A 17,599-nucleotide genomic window follows, 5' to 3' on the forward strand; every position below is an offset into this window, starting at 1 on the left:
AAGTTTTTGTGTGAACACGTTTTCATTTCTATTGGGTATATATCTAGGAGTGGAATTGCTGGACATGTAGTTTAACTTTTGAGGAACTGCTTCCTGGAATGTTTCCCAAAATGGCTGCACTATTTTACTTTCCTACAACCAGTGTATGGAAGTTCCAATTTCTTTACATCTTTGTCAGCACTTACTATCTTACTTTTTTTTAAAAGATTTTATTTATTTATTTGTCAGAAAGAGAGAGAGAGAGAGAACAAGCAGGGGAAGCAGCAGGCAGAGGGAGAAGCAGGCTCCCCTGCTGAGCAAGGAGCCTGATGCGAGGCTCGATCCCAGGACCCTGGGATCATGACCTGAGCTAAAGGCAAACACTTAACCGGCTGAGCCACCCAGAGAGAGAGGGAGCACGCATGAACAGGGGGGAGGGGCAGAGGGAGAGGGAGAAGTAGACTCCCCGCTGAGCAGGGAGCCAGTTGCAGGGCCCCATCCCGTGACCCAGAGAGATCATGACCTGAGCCGGAGGCAGATGCTCAACCAACTGAGCCACCCAGGTGCTGTGTAATTATCTGACTTTTTGATTGTAGCCATCCTGGTGGATGTGACATGGTATCTCATTGTGGTTTTGATTTGCATTTCCCTGATGGCTTATGATATTGAGCATCTTTTCTTGTGCTTATTGGCCATTTGTATGTCTCTTTGGCGAAATGTCCATTTAGGTCCTTCGCTCATTTTTATTTTAGTCATTTGTCTATTTGCTGTTGAGTTGTAAGAATTCTTTTTTTTTTTTTTAAGGATTTTTTAATTTATTTATTCGACAGAGATAGAGACAGCCAGAGAGAGAGGGAACTCAAGCAGGGGGAGTGGGAGAGGAAGAAGCAGGCTCATAGTGGAGGAGCCTGATGTGGGGCTCGATCCCAGAACGCCAGGGTCACGCCCTGAGCCGAAGGCAGACGCTTAACCGCTGTGCCACCCAGGCGCTCCAGTAAGAATTCTTTATATAGTCTTCATATTTTCCACAGTGTGAATTTAAAATAAGGTGTCTGATTTACGGTATTTTCTCCCAGTCTGTGGGATGATGAAGTCTAATTTATCTTTTTGTTGTTGCTCTTGGTGCTTATGCTTTTGGTATCCTATCTTAGAAACTGTTGCTGAGGGGTGCCTGGGTGGCTCAGTCATTAAGCGTCTACCTTGGGCTCAGGGCGTGATCCCAGTATTCTGGGATCGAGCCCCACATCAGGCTCCTCTGCTGGGAAGCCTGCTTCTTCCTCTCCCACTCCCCCTGCTTATGTTCCCTCTCTTGATGGCTGTCTCTATCTCTGTCAAATAAATAAATAAAATCTTAAAAAAAAAAAGTGTTGCTGAATGTTAAGTCATAAAGATTTATGACTATGTTTTCTCTAAGAATTTTATAGTTTTTGCTCTTACATTTAAAACTTTGATCAGTTTTGAGTTATTTTTGTATGTGGCGTGAGGAAAATGTTCAGCTTCATTCTTTGTATGTTGCTACTCAGTTGTCCCAGCACCATTTGTTGAAGAGGCCGTTCTTCCCAACTGAATGGTCTTAGCACTCTTGTTGAAAATCAGTTGACCCTTGATGTATGGGTTTATTTCTGGACTCTCAATTCTATTCCATTATCCCATATGTCCAGTTTTATGCCATGGTACACTTTTTTGATTACCATTGCTTTGTAGTAAGTTTTGAAATGAGGATGTGTGAGTCCTCCAACTTTGTTCTTCTTTTTCAAGATTTTTTGGCTATTCTAGGTTCCTTGCGGTTATTTATGAATTTTAAGATCAGTTTGCCAATTTCAGCAAAAAAGCCAGCTGGTATTTTGATAGGAATTGCATTGAATCTGTAGATCAGTTTGGGAGTATTGCCATCTTCACAACACTAGGTCTTCTGATCCATGAACATAGGATATCTTTCCATTTATTTAGATCTTTTGCAAATATATTCAATACTTTTTTGTACTTTACAGGGTATAAGTTCGACACCTTTTTCCTTAAATTATTCTAAGTTTTTTATTCTTTTTGGTGCTATTGTAAGTAGATTTTTTTTTAAATTTCATTTTTGAATTGTTCGTTGCAAGTGTATAAAAAAGACAATTGATTTTTGTATGTTCAGTTTGTCTCCTGCAGTTTTGCTGAACTCGTTTATTAGTACTAATAGATTGTTAGTGGGCTTCGTTGGATTTTCTGTATATAAGACCATGTCAGATGTGAATACATACAGTTTCATTCTTCTTTTCCAATCTGAATACTTTTTATTTTTTCTTGCCTAATTTCCTTGGATAGAATTTCTAGTACAATGTTGAATAGAATTAGTAAAAACGGATATCCTTGTCTTATTCCTGACCTTAGGGGGAAAGCATCCAATTTTTTCACTGAAAGTATGATGTTAGTTGTAGGTTTTTTGTATGTTCCCTTATCAGATTGATGAAATTTCCTTCTATTCCTAGTTTATGGAATATTGTTTAACATGAAAAGGTATTAGATTTTGTCAAATTATTCTATTATTTGGTGTATTAATTGATATTAGATTGTTAAGCCAAGCATGCATTCTGGGGATAATTTACTTCATCATGGTGTATAAATATTTTATATGTTGTAGGATACAGAAACATACATACACACACACACACACACACACACACACACACACACTAATTTACTAGTATTTTTTAAAAGAATTTTTGCATCTATAGTCCCAAGGTAATGGTCTGAAGTTTTTTTTGTGATGTTTTACCTGTATTTACCGGTATTACCTGGCTTCATAAGATGAGTTGAAAGTGTTCTTTGGCATTAATAATTTTTTGACTGTTTGCTAGATTACACCATCTTGGTCTGGGCTTTTCTTTTGGGGAAGTATTTTAATTACTAATTGACTCTCTTTCCTTGCTATATGTCTCTTCAGATTTTCTATTTCTTCTTGGATCAGTTTCAGTAATTGTGTTTTCTAGATGTTTGTCCATTTCTTCCAAGTTATCAAATTTCTTAACATGTAGTTTTTCATAGTATTTCCTTATATTTATTTGTATTTTTGTAAAATTGGTAATGAAATTCCCTCTTTAATTTCTGATTTTAAGTAATATGAGTACTGTCTTTTTTCTTGGTGAGTCTGGCTAAAGGATTTTCAATTTTGGGAATATTTCCAAAGACCCAACTTTTGATTTCGTTGATTTTTCACTATTCTCTATTTCATTTTTTTCTTTCTTTTTTTTTTTTTTTAAGATTTTTATTTATTTGTCAGAGAGAGAGAACGAGAGAGAGCATGCGTGCCCACACGTAGGGGGGAGTGGCAGGCAGAGGGAAAAGCAGGCTCCCTGCTGAGAAAGGAGCCCCATGCAGGACTCAATCCCAGGACCCCAGAGACCATGACTTGAGCCGAAGGCAGACAGTTAACCCACTGAGCCACCTAAGAGTCCCTATTTCATTTATTTCTATTTTAGTCTTATTTTCTTCCTTCTGTTTTCTTTGGGTTTAGGTTTCTCTTTTTTAGTTTAAGGTGCATGGGTAGGCTATTGATTGAGATCTTTGTTCTATTTGTAATGTACACATTTGTAGCCATAAATTTCCCTCTCAGCACTGCTTTAGGTGCAGTCCATAATTTTGGTATGTAGTATTTCTGTTATCTCAAAATATTTGAAAATTCTCTTTGCGAGTTCTTTTTTTTGACCAATTGGTTATTTAAGAGTCTGTTGCTTAATTTCCACCCATTTGTGAATTTACTCAATTTCCTTCTGTTACCAGTTTCTGCCTTTATTCCGTTTTATTTGGAGAATAAACGTTTCATGTTTTCAATTATTTAAAAACTTGAGGCTTGTTTTATGACCCAGCATGTGTTCTATCCTGGAGAATGTTCCATGGGTGCTTGAGAAGAATGTGTATTCTGCCGCTCTGGGAGGGAAATGTTTATTATATTTGTAGATCTAATTTGTTTATGGTGGAATTCACATCTTAAATTTCTTTGTTGGTCTTCTGTCAAGGTGGCTATCCTTTTTTAAAAGTAGACTTTTTGGGGGGCGCCTGGGTGGCACAGTGGTTAAGCGTCTGCCTTTGGCTCAGGGCGTGATCCCGGCGTTATGGGATCGAGCCCCACATCAGGCTCCTCCGCTATGAGCCTGCTTCTTCATCTCCCGCTCCCCCTGCTTGTGTTCCCTCTCTCGCTGGCTGTCTCTATCTCTGTCGAATAAATAAATAAAATCTTAAAAAAAAAAAAAAAGACTTTTTGGGAGTTTGTTTTTTTTTTTTACAGAAAAATTAAGCAGAAAGTACAGAATTCCTATATATTCCCTCCCCCTCCCCATTTTTTCTATTATTAACATCTTGCACTAGTGTGCTACATTTGTTACAATTAGTAAGCCAATATTGATATATTATTTTTAATTAAAGTCCATAGGTTATATTAGGGTTCACTCTTGATATGTTCTATGAGTTTTGACAAATGTATAATATCATATATCCACTATTACAGAATCATACATGATAGTTTCATTGCTCTAAAAATCCCCTGTGCTGTACTGGTTCATCCTTCTGTCCCTTCCTCTGAAACCCTAGTAACCAGTGATATTTTTACTGTCTCCATAGTTTTTGCCTTTTCCGGAAAATCATGTAGTTAGAATCATACAGTATATAGCCTTTTCAGAATGACTTCTTTCACTTAGCAATATGCATTTAAGTTTCCTCCATCTCTTTTCACAGTTTGATAGCTCATTTCTTTTTTTCTCCTTGCCTTTTTTTTATTGTGATAAAATATACATAACATAAAATTTACCATTTTAACCATTTTTAAGTGGCATTACACATTTGTTGTGTAACCATCACCATCATCCATCTCCAGAACTTTTTTATCTTCCCAAACTGAAATTTCAACATCTCTGCCATATCCGAGTCTGGTTCTCATGCTTGCTCTGTCCCATCAAACTGTTTTTGTTTGTTTTTGTCTTTTAGTATGTCTTTTAATTTTTTGTTCAAAGTCAGATATTTACTAAATATGATATGAAAGGAACTGAAATAAATAGGCCTTTAGTGTGAAGTTTTATATTTATCTGGCTAGAGGTGAGATTGTGTTTACTGTTTGCTGTGGCTTTACGTGTCAGGGGCTAAAATTTCCTCTGGTGACCTTGTTTTTGTCTCCTCTGTTATCTTTGGGTTTCTCTAAGGATTTGTTCTTAAATAAGGTCTGAGATGTGCTTTCAGTTATAGTCGCTTATTATTATCAGGACCCCTATTGACACAGTAAGGTGTGTGTGTGTGGGGGGGGAAGTGTTCTGTAGTCCTATTATTAGGTCTCAATCTTTCCCCTGGGCTGTGATTTTCACTGGGGTTTTCATTGTCTTCCTTTTAAGTGAGACAGGAAGGCTAAAAGGGGGCTGGAGTTGGATATTTCTTTATGCCCATGTTGAAGGTCAGAGCAAGGTGGAGTTAGTTATTTCCCTTCCCCTAGGTCTCTTAGTCTCTGGTAAAACCCAAGTGGGTTAGGCTCTGGTAAAATAGTTTCTTTTGAGGGCAGGTCTTATTAAGAACAGAATACTTGGGTATATTTCAAAATGACTGCTTTTCCCCTCTGCCGGGCAGAAGAAGATTTTTCTCTGATCTATGGGAACCCGGTACAGATCCTGGAGGTAAAACTCATAGATGTGGTGGCCCCTTTAAGACTGAGTTGCCTTGGAGTTTTTATTTTATTTTTATTTTTTTATTATTTATTTATTTATTTATTTATTTATTTAAGATTTTATTTATTTATTTGACAGAGAGACAGCCAGCGAGAGAGGGAACACAAGCAGGGGGAGTGGGAGAGGAAGAAGCAGGCTCATAGCAGAAGAGCCTGATGTGGGGCTCGATCCCATAACGCCGGGATCACGCCCTGAGCCGAAGGCAGACGCTTAACCGCTGGGCCACCCAGGCGCCCCCTCCTTGGAGTTTTTAAATCTCAGGGCTGTGCACCCTGAGCCTCTAGCAAGTTGTTAATTTTGTCAAGTTTAGGTTTTCCTACTCTAGTTCTGGTTTCCATGGTGGTGTCTACTCCTTGGATTTGGCTTCAGTAGATTGTAATTCTCTATATCTGCTTGTCTGTTTCTCCGGTCTTTGGGACTGTGGTTGCCCTTCATTTCAGTTCTCTAATGGATGTGAGAAGAATTGTTGGTTTTCAATTTGTTCAGCCTTGTTGTTTTTGTCCTTGTTGTGGGAGTGATGACTTCTAACTCCTTGCATGCTGAACCAGGACTCTCTTGTTTTTGTTATTTTCGTAACAGACTTCATTGTTTAGATTCACAGAAAATTTAAGCAGAAAAATTGAAAAATTGAACAGACCGTACAAACATACCTTGGAGATATTGCAGATTCGGTTCCAGACCATTATAATAAAGTGAATATCGCAGTAAAGCAAGTAAAAGGAACTTTTTGTTTGCTCAGTGCACATAAAAGTTATGTTTACATTATACTGTGGTCTGTTATGTGTGTAGTAGCATATGTCTAAAACAACAATGTATACACCTTAGTTAAATACTTTATTGCTAAAAAATGCTAACCATCATCTAAGCTTCTAGCAAGTTGTAGTCTTTGCTGGTAGAGAGTTTTGCCATGATGTTGGTAACTGCTGACTGGTCAGGGTGGTAGTTGCTGAAGGCTGGTGTGGCTGTGGCCAGTTTCTTAAAATAAGAGAACAATGAAGTTTGGGACATTGATGAACAATTTCTCTGCTGAACAATCACATGCTATTTGATAGCATTTTACCCATAGTAGAATTTTTTTTTTAAGATTTATTTATTTATTTTGAGAGAGAGAGAGAGAGAAGGGGGGAGGGGCAGAGGGAAAAGAGGAGAGAGAACCTCAAGTAGATTCCCTGCTGAGTGCAGAGCCCAATGCAAGGTTCCATCTCATGACCCTGGGATCATGACCTGAGCTGAAATCAAAAGTTGAATGCTTAACCAACTGAGCTACCCAGGCGCCCCTCCACAGAATTTCTTTCAAAATTCAAGTCAGTCCTTTCAAACCCTGCCACTACCTCTTAAACCCTTGCCATTACAAGGTTATGTAATATTTTAAATCCTTTGTTGTCATTCCAACAGTCTTCACAGCATCTTCACAAAGAGTAGATTCTATCTCAAGAATTTTCTTTTCCTGGGGCGCCTGGGTGGCACAGAGGTTAAGCGTCTGCCTTCGGCTCAGGGCGTGATCCCAGCGTTATGGGATCGAGCCCCACATCAGGCTCCTCCGCTATGAGCCTGCTTCTTCATCTCCCACTCCCCCTGCTTGTGTTCCCTCTCTCGCTGGCTGTCTCTATCTCTGTTGAATAAATAAATAAAATCTTTAAAAAAAAAAAGAATTTTCTTTTCCTGTTCATAAGAATCAACTCCTCATCCATTGAAGTTTTATCATGAGATTGTAGCAATTTGGTCACATCTTCAGGCTCTACTTCTAATTCTAGTTCTTTCACTATTTACATCACGTCTGCAGTTACCTCTTCCACTGGTCTTGAACCCTTACAGTCATGCATGAGGGTTGGAATCAATCAACTTCTTTCGAACTCCTGTTAATGTTGATAATTTGACCTCTTCCCATGAATCATGAATGTTCTTAATGTCATCTAGAATGATGAATCCTTTCCAGAAGGTTTTCAATTTAGTTTTACCAGATCCATCAGAGGAATCTCTATCTATGGCAGCTATAGTCTTATGAAATGTATTTCTTTAATAATAAGACTTGAAGGTCCAAACGATTCCTTGATCCATGGGCTGCAGAATGGATGTTGTGCTAGTAGGCATGAAAACAACATTAGTCTTGTCATCAAGGGTCTTGGGTGAGCAGGTGCGATGTCGATGAGTGGTAATATTTTGAATCTTTTTTTTTTTTTTTTCCTGAGCAGCAGTTGTCAACAGTGGGCTTAAAATATTGATTAAACCATGTTGTAAACAGATGTACTGTCATCTAGGCTTTGTGTATCCACTTATACAGTCCAGGCAGAGTAGATTTAGCATAATTCTTAAAGGCCCTAGGATTTTCAGAATGATAAATGAGCATTGGCTTCAACTTAAAGCCACCATGTGCATTAGTCCCTAACAAGAGTTAGCCTGTCCTCTGAAGATTTGAAGCCAGGTGTTGACTTCTTTCTAGCTATGAAAGTCCTAGATAGCATCTTTTCCCAACATAAGGCTGTTTTGTCTACATTGGAAATCTGTTTAGTGTAGCTACCTTCATTAATTATCTTATCTGGGTCTTCTGGATAACTTGCTGCACCTTCTACATCAGAACTTGTTGCTTCATCTTACACTTTTGTTACGGAGACAGCTTTTTTCCTTAAATCTCATGAGCCATTCTCTGCTATTTTCAGACTTTTCTGCAGCATCCTCACCTCTCTCAGCCTTCATACTATTGAAGAGTTAAGGCCTTGCTTTGGATTAGGCTTTGGCTTAAGGGAATGCTAGACTGTATGCTAAGAGTATGTTTAGTTTTGTAAGAAACTGTCAAACTGTCTTCCAAAGTGACTGTTTTCCATTCCCATCATCATTCAGTAATGAATGAGAGTCCTGTTACTCTGTACTCTGAGCAGCATTTGGTGTTGTCAGTGTTTGGGATTTCGGTTATTCTAGTAGTTGTGTAGTGATGATCTCATTATTTTAATTTGCAATTCCCTAATGATAATATGATGTTGAGCATCTTCTCATGTTCTTGTTTTCCAGATATATATCTCTTTTGATGAAGTATCTGTTCAGAGCTATTGACCATTTTCTAATTGGGTTGTTTGTTTTTGTATCATTGAATTTTAAGGTTTGTGTATGTTGGGTTATAGTCCTTTATCAGATACATCTTCTACAAATATTTTTTCCCCAGTCTGTGGCTTTTCATTCTTTTGACATTGTCTTTCACAGAACAGAAGTTTTTTTTAGATTTTATTTATTTATTTGACACAGAGAGAGAGACAGCCAGCAAGAGAGGGAACACAAGCAGGGGAGTGGGAGAGGAAGAAGCAGGCTCCCAGCAGAGGAGCCCGATGTGGGGCTCGATCCCATAACGCCGGGATCACGCCCTGAGCCGAAGGCAGACGCTTAACGACTGAGCCACCCAGGTGCCCCAGAACAGAAGTTTTTAATTTTGATGAGTCTAATTTATTATTTCTTTCAAGGATTGTGCCTTTGGTGTTGTACCTAAAAATTCATCATCTTACCCAAGGTGGTCTAGGTTTTCTCCTATATTATTTTCTACGATTTTTATAGTTTTTATAATTTCCCAGTTTGCAATTACATCTATGATTGATTTTGAGTTAAATTTTGTGAAGCATGTAAAATTAGTGTCTAGATTCATTTTTTTGCTTGTGGATGTCTAGTTCCAGCACCATTTGTTAAAAAGACTGTCTTTGCTCCATTATACTGCCTTTGTTCCTCTGTCAAAGATTAGTTGACTATATTTTCTGGGTTGATTTATGGGCTTTGTTGTGTTATGGTGATCAATTTTTCTGTTCTTTGGCCAACACTACACTGTCTTGATTGCTATAGCTTTATAGTGAGTCATGAAGTCAGGTAGTATCAGCTCTCCCACTTTGTTTTCTTTAATTTTCTGTTGGTTGTTCTGGGTCTTTTGCCTTTCCTTATAAACTTTTAATCAGTTTGTCAATACCTGCAACGTAATTTGCTTAGAATTTTGTGATTGGAATTGTGTTGAATCTATACATCATGTTGGGAGGAATTGACATATTGACAGGTGTATTGAGTCTTCCAAACCATGGACGTGGTAATTAGGTCCCCTTTGATTTCTTTCATCAGAATTTTATAGTTTGCCTCATATAGATTTTGTACATACTTGGTTAGGTTTATACCAAAGTACTTTAATTTGGGGGGTGCTAATATAAATGGTATTGTTTTTTAAATTTCAGTTTCCAGTTGTTGATTGCTGGTATATAGGAAAACGATTGACTTTTGCTCTGTTTTTTTAATGTCCAAGAATCATTCACAGAATATCTATACAATTTTTGAAAATGGAGTATTGGAATCTAATTATTGTTGAATTGTCCATTTCTCCCTTCATTTCTTTCAGTTTTTCCTTTCAGTTTTTACTGGGGGTTCTGATGTTAGGTGCGTATGGATTTTTAACTGTTATACGTTCTTGGTGGGTTGACTATCTTATTGTGAAATGTTCCTGTTATCTTGAGTAATTTTTTAACTATGTTTTTAAAAAAATATTTTTAAATTTTAATTCCACTATAGTTAACATACAGTATTACATTTGTTTCAGGTGTACAATATAGTGATTAAACAAGTCTGTACATTACTCAGCGCTCTTCATGATTAGTATGCTCTTAATCTTCTTCCCCTATTTCATACACTATTTGTGTATGGTGTAAGAAAGTGGTCCAGTTTCATTCTTTTCCATGTAGCTGTCCAGTTTTCCCAACACCATTTGTTGAACAGACTGTCTTTTTCCCATTGCTATTCTTGCCTCCTTTGTCAAACATTAATTGATCGTATAATCAATTTATATTTATTATTAATATATTATTTCTGGGCTATTTTGTTCTCCATTGGTCTCTGTATTATTATTTTTTTCTTGTTGATTTTTTGTTTGTTTCTTTTTGTTTTTTTTTGTGGGTGTTTTGTTTTTGTTTTTGTGTGTGCCAGTACCATACTGTTTGATTATTGTAGCTTTGCAGTATGTCTTGATTAGCAATAATCGCGCCTTGGATAAACCTCATTGGCTACGATACTGCCACTGCGCAAAGCTTGCAGTATGTCTTGAAATCTGGGATTGTGATACCTCCAGTTTTGTTTTTCTTTTTCAAGATTGCTTTGGCTATTTGAGGTCTTTTGTGGTTCCATACAAATTTTAGGATTATTTGTTCTAGTTCTATGAAAAGTGTTGCTGGTATTTTGACAGGGATTGCATTAAATCTGTAGATTGTTTTGGGTAGTATGGACATTTTAACAATACTGGTTCTTCTAATCCATGAGCATGGAATATCTTTCCATTTGTGCTGTCTTCAATTTCTTTCATTGGTGTTTTATAGTTTTCAGAGTACCAAGTCTTTTACCTCCATGGTTAAATATATTCTTAGGCATTTTATTATGTTTTAATATGTTTCATCTTGATATTGCTATAGCCACTCTACCTCTTTTTTGATTGTTTGCATAGTAAATCTTTTTTATCTGTCCTTTGATTTTCAACCTGTTTGTCTTTTTTGGGCCTAAAGTGTGTCTCCTATGGACAGCATACAGTTGAATCTTCTTTTTCATGCAGTCTGACACAACATATGCCTTTGATTGGAATATTTAGTTCACTCACATTTAGTGTTATTGATATGTTTGGATTTATTTCTATTTAATTTTTTATTTTCTATATGTTTCATGTCTGTTCCTATTAAGTAGATAATTTTCTCTTATTTCATTCTCATTTTTGAAATTATAATTCCTGAGTTATTTTTAGGGCTTATATATGCACGTTAACTTATCAGAATCTGCTTCAGATTCATTAGGACTTAGTTCCAATGACATATAGAAACTTTATGCCCATAGAGGTCCATTCTCTATCCCCTTTTTAATGCTGTTACTGTTAGGCGTAGGTCTATATGTGTTACATACTCAACAATACATTGTTATAGTTAAAACTTCATAAAATCTTAGGTTTTTTGAAGAATCTGGAAGAAGGGAGAATAACAATTATATATTTGTAGAGATTGTTATATTAACCTTCTTATTTTCCCTTTTTTGTATTCTTAATTTCTTCCCTTCTTTTGAGTTATTATGTGATGTCATTTCCTTACTCCATTGCGACTCTATTCCTGTTATCTCCTTTGTGCTGTCATTATCAAATATATTTCTATGTTATAGCCCAACAATTCAATTAGATATATATATGTTTCATACAGTTGCTTTTTATTTTTATTTTAAAAAATATTTTATTTATTTATTTGAGACAGGGAGAGCACAAGTGGGGAGGAGTATAGGAGGGAGAGGGAGAGGCAGATTCCCCGTTGAGCAGGGAACCCGATGTGGGGCTTGATCATGACCTGAGCTGAAGGCAGACACCCAGCCGATTGAGCCACTCAGGTGCCCCTACAGTTGCTTTTTAAATCAGTGAAAGGAAGAAGGGAGAAGAAATATGCAGTTATACTGTCTTCTGCAATTACCTGCAAAATTGCTTTGATTGGCTCTTTTTGTTGTTTTCCATAAATTTGAATTACTTGCTGGTGTCACTTGCTTTCATCCTGAAGAACTTCCCTTAGCATTTCCTGTAAAACCAATTGTGATCAACAAATCTCATTTTGTTTATCTGGGGCTTAAATTTCTTCTCTTTTTTTTTTTTTTTTTACTTTTTATTAATTTATTTTTAAATTAACATACAATGTGTTATTGGTTTCAGAGATACAGGTCTCTGATTCATCAGTCTTATACCCAGTGCTCATTACAACACATATCCTCCCTAATGTCCATCATCCAGTTACCGCGTCCCTCCACCCCCTCCCCCCACCTACAGCAACCCTCAGTTTGTTTCCTATGATTAAGAATCTATCTTATGCTTTGTCTCCTTCTCTGGTTTCGTCTTGTTTTATTTTTTCCTCTCTTCCCCTATGATCCTCTGTTTTCTTTCTGAAATTCCACATATGAGTGAGATCATATGATAATTGTCTTTCTCTGACTTATTTTGCTTAGCATAATACCCTCTAGTTCCATCCATGTTGTTGCAAATGGCAAGATTTCAATTTTTTGGTGGCTGAGTAGTATTCCATTGTGTGTGTGTATATATATATATATACCACATCTTCTTTATCCATTCATCTGTCAATGGACATCTGGGCTCTTCCCATAGTTTGGCTATTGTGGACATTGCTGCTATTATAAACATTGGGGTGCAGGTGCCCTTTTGGATCACTACGTTTGTATCTTTCAGGTAGATACCCAGTGGTGCAATTGCTGGGTCATAGGGTAGCTCTATTTTCAACTTTTTGAGGATCCTCCATACTGTTTTCCAGAGTGGCTGCACCAGCTTGCATTCCCAACAACAGTGTAAGAGGGTTCCCCTTTCTCCGCATCCTCACCAACATTTGTTGTTTCCTGACTTGTTAATTTTAGCCATTCTCACTGGTGTGAGGTGATATCTTATTGTGGTTTTGATTTGTATTTCCCCGATGCCGAGTGATGTTGAGCACTTTTTCACGTGTCTGTTGGCCATTTGGATGTCTTCCTTGGAGAAATGTCTTTTCATGTCTTCTGCCCATTTCTTGATTGGATTATTCTTTGGGGTGTTGAGTTTGATAAGTTCTTCATAGATTTTGGATACTAGCCCTTTATCTGATATGTCATTTGCAAATATCATCTCCCATTCTGTCAGTGTCTTTTGGTTTTGTTGACTGTTTCCTTTGCTGTGCAAAAGCTTTTCATCTTAGTGAAGTCCCAGTCGTTCATTTTTGCCTTTGTTTCCCTTGCCTTTAGAGACATGTTTTGCAAGAGGTTACTGTGGCTGAGTTTGAAGAGGTTGCTGCCTGTGTTCTCCTCAAGGATTTTGATGGATTCCTGTCTCACATTGAGGTCTTTCATCCATTTTGAGTCTGTTTTTGTGTATGGTGTAAGGAAATGGTCCAGTTTCGTTCTTCTGCATGTGGCTGTCTCCAATATCCCAATACCATTTGTTGAAGAGACTGTCTTTTCCATTGGATATTCTTTCCCACTTTGTCGAAGATTAGTTGACCATAGAGTGGAGGGTCCATTTCTGGGTTCTCTATTCTGTTTCATTGATCTGTGTGCTGGTACCATACTGTCTTGATGATTGCAGCTTTTAATAAAGCTTGAAGTCTGGGATTATGGTGCCACCATCTTTGGTTTTCTATTTCAACATTCCTTTGGCTATTCAGGGTCTTTCCTGGTTCCGTACAAATTTTAGGACTATTTGTTCCAGCTCTGTGAAGAGAGTTGATGGTATTTTGATAGGGATTGCATTGAATGTATAGATTGCTCTAGGTAGCACACACATTTTAACAATATTTGTTCTTCCAATCCATGAACATGGAATATTTTTCTATTTCTTTTGTCTTCCTCAATTTTTCATGAGTGTTCTATAGTTTTCTGAGTACAGGTCCTTTGCCTCTTTGATTAGGCTTATTCCTGGATATCCTGTGGTTTGGGGTGCAATTGTAAATGGGATTGACTCCTTAATTTTTCTTTCTTTTGTCTCATTGTTAGCATATAGAAATGCAACTGAGTTCTAGCAACTATGGGGTAGAGTCTTTTGGGTTTTCCTCATACAGTATCATGTCATCTGTGAAGAGTGAGAGTTTGACCTCTTCTTTGTCAATTTGGATGCCTTTTATTTCTTTTTGTTGTCTGATTGCTGAGGCTAGGACTTCTAGTACTATGTTGAACAGCAGTGGTGATCGTGGACATCCCTGCAGTGCTCCTGACCTTAAGGGAAAAACTTTTTTCCCCATTGAGAATGATATTTGCTGTGGGCTTTTTGTATATGGCTTTTATGATATTGAGGTATGTTCCCTCTATCCCTACACTGTGAAGAGTTTTAATTAAGAAAGGATGCTGTACTTTGTCAGATGCTTTTTCCGCATCTATTGAGAGGATCATGTGATTCTTGTCCTTTCTTTTGTTTTTTATTTTTTTTTAAAAGATTTTATTTTAATTTATTTGACAGTGAGAAGGACAGCCAGTGAGAGAGAGAACACAAGCAGGGGGAGTGGGAGAGGAAGAAGCAGGCTCCCAGTGGAGCAGGGACCCTGATGCGGGGCTCGATCCCAGGACCCTGGGATCACACCCTGAGCCGAAGGCAGACACTTAACGACTGAGCCACCCAGGCGCCCCGAGATTAGAGTCTCTTATGGTTTGTCTCCCTCTCTGGTTTCATCTTGTTTCATTTTTTTCCTCTCTTCCCCTATGATCCTCTGCCTTGTTTCTCAAATTGCACATATGAGTAAGATTATATGATAATTGTTTTTCTGTGATTGACTTATTTTGCTTAGCATAATACCCTCTAGTTCCATTCATGTATTGCAAATGGCAAGATTTCATTTTTTGATGGCTGCATAATATTCCATTGTATAGATATACCACATCTTCTTTATCCATTCATCTGTCGGTGGACATCTGGGCCCTTTCCATAGTTTGACTGTTGTGGACATTGCTGCTGTAAACATTGGGGTGCAGGTGCCTCTTTGGATTACTACATTTGTGTCTTTGGGGTAGATCTCTAGTAGCAATTGCTGGGTCGTAGGGTAGCTCTATTTTCAGCTTTTTGAGGAACCTCCATACTGTTTTCCAGAGTGGCTGCACCAGCTTGCCTTCCCACACAAATTCTTTTAGTTTCTGTTTTTCCTGGAAGCTTTTTATCTCTCCTTCTATTTTGAATGACTCCTAGCTGGATAAAGTGTTCTTGGCTGCATATTTTTCTCATTTAGCACCCCGGGTATATCATGCCAGTCTTTTCTGGCCTGGCATGTGTCTGTGCGTATTGATTTTGAGGGGTGTTTTCTGTGCCTCCTGGACTTGAATGCCTGTTTCCTTCCCCAGGTTAGGGAAGTTCTCCACTATAATTTGCTCCAATATATCTTCAGCACCACCCCCCCTTCTTCTGGGATCCCAATTATTCTTTTTTTTTTTTTATGATTTTTTTTTTTATTTTGACAGAGAGAGAGAGAACACAAGCAGGGGGAGTGGGAGAGGAGGAAGCAGGCTCCCAGTGGAGCAGGGAGCCCAATGTGGGGCTCGATCCCAGGACTCTGGGATCACGCCCTGAGCCGAAGGCAGACGCTTAACGACTGAGCCATCCAGGCGCCCCCTAGGATCCCAATTATCCTAATATTGTTCTGCTTTATGGTATCACTTATCTCTTGAAGTCTACCTTCGTGATCCAGTAGTTGTTTATATCTCTTTTTCTCAGCTTTTTTATTCTCCATCATTTGGTCTTCTATATTACTAATTCTCTCTTCTGCCTCATTTAACCTAGCAGTTAGAGCCTCCATATTTTAGGCATCTCTTTAGTAGCCTTTTTGATTTTGACTTGATTAGATTTTAGTTCTTTTGTTTCTCCGGAAAGGGATTCTCTGTGTCTTCTGTGCTTTTTTCAAGCCCAGCTAGTATCTATATAATCGTTATTCTGAACTCCAGTTCTGACATCTTATATCTGTACTGATTAGGTCTGTGGTGGTCACTACTGCCTCATGTTCTCTTTTTTGAGGTTGTTTTTCCATCTTGTCATTCTGTCTTGTAGAAAGTGGACACTTTTCTATTTGTAGAGTTGCAGCTCTTCTTTTTTTAGATCTCCGGTTGAGTTCGCAGGTGTTCAGAATGATATGATAGCTATCTAGCTGAATTCCTGGGACCAGATGAAGCTAAGGTCTCCTACTCCTCTGCCATCTTGGACTATCTCTTGCTCTTTTTTTTTTTTTTTTAATGTATGCCTTTATTGCTGTAAATTTCCCTTTAGCACTGCTTTTGCTGTATCCCATAAGTTCTGGTATTTTGTGTCTTCATATTAATTTGTGTCAACTTTTTTTTTTTAATTTTCTTTCGTGACTTCTTGTTTGACCTATTCGGTTTTTTTAAAGAGTGTAGTGTTTAATTTCCATATATTTGTGGAAATTTCCAGTTTTTTCTGTGCTATTTATTTCTAGTTTCATTCCATTGTGATTGGAAAAGACACTGTATTTCAGTCTTCTTGAGTTTCTTAAGACTTTTGTGGCCTATCATGTTCTGTCCTAAAGAATGTTCATATGTAGTTGAAAAAAATGTATATTCTGCTGTTTTTAGGTAGAGTGTTCTGTATATGTGTGTTAGGTCCAGTTGGCCTATAATGTTGTTCATTTCCTCTACTTCCATATTCTTCCGTATGGTGGTTTTATCCATTATTGAAAGTGAGGTATTGAAGTCTTTTAATATACTGTGTTGCTGTGTATTTCTCCTCCAAGTCTTTAAAAATTTGCCTGATCGATTTGGGAGCTCTGAGGTTGGGTGCATAATTACTTGTGATTGTTGTATCTTCTTGGTGATTTGACCCTTTTATGGTTTTAAAGTGTCCTTTGTCTCATAACAGTTTTTGATTTAAAATCTTTTTTCGTCTGAATTTGATATAGCTACTTCTATGCTCTTTTGGTTACTATTTGCATGGGATATCCTTTTCCATCCTCTTACTTTCAGTCTATATGTGTCCTTAGATCTTAAGTGTTTATCTCATAGGCAGCATATATTTGGAAGACTACTAACCTTTAATATTAAAAGCTTATTCAGGGAAGGGCTCTTTCAAACTGTTAATTTGTACCAAAAAACGTTTAATCTAAGATGAAGAGTTGATGACACCTGCTTAGTTTTGAAGCATTCATCTTACAAATCCTTCTTTAAGTGTTTGGGTTATATTCAGAGGCAGTAGTGGGAAAGTTGATCAAACATATGGGAATGTATTAGAAATTAGTTTTCTTGATGACATCTGAACAGGTAGGTGATAAAATAGGAAGTTCTGGGGAGTGGATTTTTTAATAAGAACTTTTCTTTTAACATTTAATTTTAATTTTTAGGTTTTCTTTAAACTGATAAAAGTGAGGGGGGAATGTTCGTTTTCTCACACATTGGGTTAGTTCTCAAAGTGCTAGTTTCTTTTTTTTTTTTTTTTAAAGATTTTATTT

General features: G+C 37.4%; 1 protein-coding gene and 1 pseudogene across 8 annotated transcripts in view; one reads left to right on the forward strand and one right to left on the reverse strand.

Annotated features, from left to right (window-relative positions):
- ALMS1 (ALMS1 centrosome and basal body associated protein) overlaps positions 1-17,599 on the forward strand; it is a 214,840-nt gene that overhangs the window by 6,676 nt on the left and 190,565 nt on the right. The gene's annotated exons all lie outside the window — the stretch shown is intronic.
- On the reverse strand, positions 10,643-10,707 carry LOC123786166 (U4 spliceosomal RNA; annotated as a pseudogene).

This window comes from Ursus americanus, chromosome 7, assembly GCF_024610735.1.
Source record: "Ursus americanus isolate L20-20 chromosome 7, mUrsAme1.1.p, whole genome shotgun sequence".
Lineage (NCBI taxonomy): Eukaryota > Metazoa > Chordata > Mammalia > Carnivora > Ursidae > Ursus > Ursus americanus.